Source organism: Montipora foliosa, chromosome 10, assembly GCF_036669935.1.
Source record: "Montipora foliosa isolate CH-2021 chromosome 10, ASM3666993v2, whole genome shotgun sequence".
Classification (NCBI taxonomy): domain Eukaryota; kingdom Metazoa; phylum Cnidaria; class Anthozoa; order Scleractinia; family Acroporidae; genus Montipora; species Montipora foliosa.
This window is the reverse complement of record NC_090878.1, coordinates 16,839,889-16,844,888: the sequence shown is the minus strand read 5'-3', so window position 1 is coordinate 16,844,888 and position 5,000 is coordinate 16,839,889. Positions and strand designations below refer to the sequence as shown.

Sequence of the window (5,000 nt, the reverse complement as noted above, 5' to 3'; positions counted from 1 at the left end):
AGGTCGTATTCTAACCCCAACAAAAAATGTAATCTTTGGCTATGGGAAAAATATTTCATAATTTGTAAGCCGGAAATGTCGACACTTAACCATAGAAACGAAATGACATCAACCTGTAGACATTCTAAGAAATTTCTGTTAAGTAGCGCGTTCACCTAAAATAGTCTTACTCGATCGTTTAGCGCTTTTGCCGTCCAATCACATCTTGACACGTTATGCTAGTAAGCATTGTTCCCCACTTTCAAATTTGTATATCTTTACATGTAACCGTTATTGTTGTCAGTTGCCTGATGATTGCTTCATTAGAAGCATGAAACTCCGAGTAGCGATTAAATGTTTTTGAACTAGTCCGACTCCAGAAATTCATCTTTATTCACAGCTCTGGTTTAACCATCGAGCACTTTTATAGCAGATGAAGTCTTCAGTTTTTCCACTGGCAGTCATATTAAGCTCCTATTTGTTGAGCACTCTGTTCGACTCATCGACTATTACCATGGAGAAGATCAACCTGGGCTACTCAACCAAGAACATCCCACTGCCATCTAAAAGCGAGTACATGAAAGGGTTTATTGAAAAGACGGAACAATTCTTACGGCGAATAATAATAATAATAATAATAACTTAAAAACTTATATAGCGCATGCTTCATGACAGAATGATCGTATGCGCTTAACATGGATTAAAATACCAATAAAATTTATCAGTTCATATAAGCTAAGAGTATGTTCATAAATAGATTTGTAAGTTAACTTAAGATTAATTACATGAATTCAAAGTGCCAATAAAATTGTTAATTCCTGTAAACTAAAAATATGCTAATTTAAAATAATAAGTTTTAAGTTGACTCTTAAAATTGTTAATTGCGGTGGCTTTCCTAATGAAGGAAGGAAGTGAATTCCAAACGTGAGGGGCAGCCATACTAAAAGAACGGTCACCAAGTGTAGAATAAGACTTACGTAAAGGAAAATTTAAAAGTAATTCGTTGCCAGATCGCAAAGAGTAATTTGCACCGGTCTTAATGGAAATAAGATCACTTATGTAGGACGGCGATAAGCCACTGATTGCCTTGTACGTTAAAAGTGCTATTTTGAACCTGATTCTGTAGATTATGGGAAGCCAATGAAGTTTCATCAATAATGGGGTAATGTGACAGAATTTACTTTCCTCATAAACTAATCTGGCGGCCGAGTTTTGGACCCTTTGAAGCTTGGATAACTGGTAGTCAGGTAGACCATACAATAAGCTATTGCAGTAATCGATTCTGCATGTGACAAAAGAGTGCACCAGTGTTGCGGCTGCTTCTTGCGTTAAATATTTTCTTGTGCGTCTTATATTGTGTAACTGAAAGAATGATGCACTACAAAGATTGGTCACATGTTGGGACATATCAAATGTATCATTGAACCAAGTACCCAGATTCCTAACAGATCTGGACTTGGTTATCAGATGATTTCCCACTCGTATGCTAGTTACATTGACTTTAGCTAATTGCTGACGAGTTCCGATCATAATAAAGTCAGTTTTATCGTCGTTCAACATAAGACTATTGTGCTGAGTCCATTTCTTGATGTCAGCAATGCAGGCCTCCATGGCACTCACAGCAGCATCTTGACACAAAGATTTGCTCGGGCTGAATGAAAGGTATAGCTGAGAATCGTCTGCGTAGGAATGAAATTCAGGTAGGTGAACCTCAACGATATCAATTAAACTGCTACAATAGATGTTAAATAACAGCGGGCCAAGACAGGACCCTTGCGGAACGCCACAGTCAAGATGGAATGACTTCGATAGCTTATAATCAACCGCTACCCGCTGCGATCGACCAGATAAGTAGGAGCAAAACCATGATAGTACTGTACCTCCGATACCAAGCTTCGACGTCATGCTCTCAAGTAGAATATCATGATTCACTGTGTCGAACGCAGCACTGAGATCTAACAGCACGAGAAGAGTAACATGTTGCTTATTCATGTTAAGAAGGATGTCATTACGGACCTTTAGTAAGGCTGTCTCAGAACTGTGATGGCATCTATATGCAGATTGGAGAACTGGGTACAAGCCATGGCGAGACATGTGAGACTGCAGTTGGTCTGCAACAGAAGTCTCTGTCAGCTTGGAGATAAAGGCCAAATTGCTAACAGGGCGGAGATTCTTAAACAACATTTCGGTTTCGGGTTTCTTTAGTAGGGGGGTGACTATTGCTTCCTTCCATTTGTCGGCAAAGTGACCGCGCTTTAAAGACATGTTGATAATTGTCGTGATAACAGGTAGCAGCTCATCTAGGCACTGCGCAACCATTACAGTTGGCATGGGGTCCAAGCAGGAGGACTTCTTGGCCGAGCGGGATATTAATTTCCTGACATCATCCACAGAGAGAGTATTAAACTCCATTAATGAAACGTCAGCACTACGTGAAACAGTAGAATCAACCATGGAAAACGATGAACTGCTGGTTTCCAACTTCGAGTGGACGTCTTTAACCTTCCGAAGGAAGAACTCTCCAATATCATTAGCAAGTGCCGAAGCGTCAGTCCCATCCGCTAACGATAGAGTCTTAGGCTCAGAAAGTAAGGACTTAGCAGCTCTAAATAATTTCCGTTGGTCAGTGCTGTTGTCGCGGATAAAGTTGCTATAATACTTGGAGCGTGCACTATTCATAAGTTTAGTGACGTAATTCTTTTTTATTTTAAACGCCGCAAAATCCGCGAGTGACTTGCTAGCCCGCCATTTACGTTCAGCTTTTCGCCTTTCTCTGATTGCTGCCTTGATATCACAGTCAATCCAGGGAACACGTGGCCTGTTTACAACAGTTCTTTTATTCAAAGGGGCGTAACGATCGATCAGCGACGATAATGTAGAATTATAGCAATTAACCAAGTCGTCCAAATGTGCGAAGTCATCATTGCAGAGGGTGGACACTGAGAGATCCTCCTTAAGTGCCGCAACATCCACTGCTTTATATTTCCTGTAAGTATATGACTTAGAACTGAATTGAGGTTTAATGGAATTTAAAGAACAGAAGATAGGCGCGTGATCAGAAAAAAGAAAGCCAACCTTCGGTTGACATAAAAAGACCTTGTCAGACTGACGCGTGATAACTAAATCAAGGGTATGATTGTGTTCATGTGTTGGACCAGTCACGTGTTGCACAAGGTTCATAGACTCAAGGGTGTCCAAAAAAGCAGCAGAGACAGCGTCGTCTGGGTCGTCTACGTGTAAGTTAAAGTCACCGACGATGAGCAAAGACTCAACTGATAGTATGATACTTTCCAGGTATGTCGTGAACTCGGTTAAGAATGATCTATCTGTGTGCGGATGCTCTCTAGAGTATGGAGGATGGTAAACAATCACAAGTCTAGTGCTAAATGACCCAGATTTAACAATAAACTCAGCATACTCGAAGGATGTCATCGTAGTGCATCTGATCTTTTTTATGGAAATGTCGCCTCTGTAAAGGAGAGCAATTCCACCACCAGGTCTGCTGGAGCGCGGCTGGTTAATCAGTTGATACCCAGGTGGAATTATCTCAAGTCTTGCCGCGGAGTCGCTTTCAGTGAGCCAAGTCTCAGTTATTGCCACTAAATCAGCCGCAGAATTGACTACAAGGTCAAAGAAATCAGCGGACTTTGATTTAACGGAACGAGCATTGACAGAGCACAGGGTCAGAGGTAAAACTTTGCGGCTTCGGTTAGATATGCCAGCCGAACAGTTCACCGTAATTAGATTGCCGCTGTTGCGGGATGCATCAGGTTTTACCGAACAATGAATGCTAGTTTTACGGGTCGATACAACGGCTTCTATACGTTCACCCAAGGGACCAGGGTTTAACTTGAAAACAAGATCGCCAATTAGTAATAAACGAAACGTAGCCGTAGAGTTGTTATAATAAATAATCCTTTTTGATGTCCACCTTTTTCGCCTCCTGTAAGTGTAACTCGGCGTGATCCTTTTGTTCCCTTGAAACAATAGCCCGTGATTGCAGTTTCTATGAGTGTCATAGTTCAGCGTCAGTGTAATTTCTTGGAACAAAGGCCGATGATTGCAAATTCCAAGACCATTGTTGATGACGCATCCAAGCGAAACCGGGCTCCTTGAAGAAGCAGTTACATTTAGAGAGAAATTCAGGTTTTTCTCGGCGAATGCGATGTTTTCCTCCGTGAAATCTGGTCCAGGGCAGCATGATAACATTATAGACGTCCCACTCAAGTTGTTGTTGGCGACCGAACACCCCAGCAGCAGTAAAATCGGCCAGAGTGCACAGCTTATCAGAGCGCGGCCTGCCTTCATCTTGTCAAGTTACAACCAATGCGATGGAAGGCTTACTATTTTCTCAATCAGCAAAAAACATCAGCGAAGGAGACATACGGATTCAAATCGAAAAACTCCCCACCTAAAATCAACGAGCTAATACCCTTTGAAGAAGACATGTTAGACCTTATGCGGTACATTAAATTCAAGAACAACATAAAATCGAACTTCCAACGAAAACTAGATGCCCACATCAAAAGAAAAATCAAGAAACCTAACAGCCTTCTGATCCCTGCTGACAAAACCACAAATTATTACGAAATGAATATAACCGCTTACAACAAGTTAATCAAGGAGAATGTAACAAAAACCTACAAAAAATCAAGTAGCAAAGTTGTCCAAAAATTGAACGCACAGTCTCCAAGAATAGCTGAACATCTCAAACTAGATGACCGCATCGATAAGCTAGCCGAAAAGGAAGCATTTCTCACTTTAAAAGATCACAAACCTGCATTCCACGACCACCCGACCTTCGGAGTGATAAGCAAGCGCATCCTTGATGATATCAACACGACCATCATCAATAAAACTAAAATCAACAAATGGAAAAACACATCCAGCGTCCTAAAATGGTTTAACGGCCTGCAACAAAAAGAAGTGCTATCTTTCATATGCTTTGACGTGTGCGATTTTTACCCGTCAATAACCGAGAAGCTACTCCGCAAAGCGCTGGATTTCGCCAATAGTTACCG

The 5,000-nt window shown here is 41.3% G+C and overlaps 1 protein-coding gene across 1 annotated transcript in view; it reads right to left on the bottom strand.

Annotated features, from left to right (window-relative positions):
• The window catches only part of LOC137973735 (uncharacterized), a 50,743-nt gene that overhangs the window by 3,568 nt on the left and 42,175 nt on the right, over nucleotides 1-5,000 (bottom strand). The gene's annotated exons all lie outside the window — the stretch shown is intronic.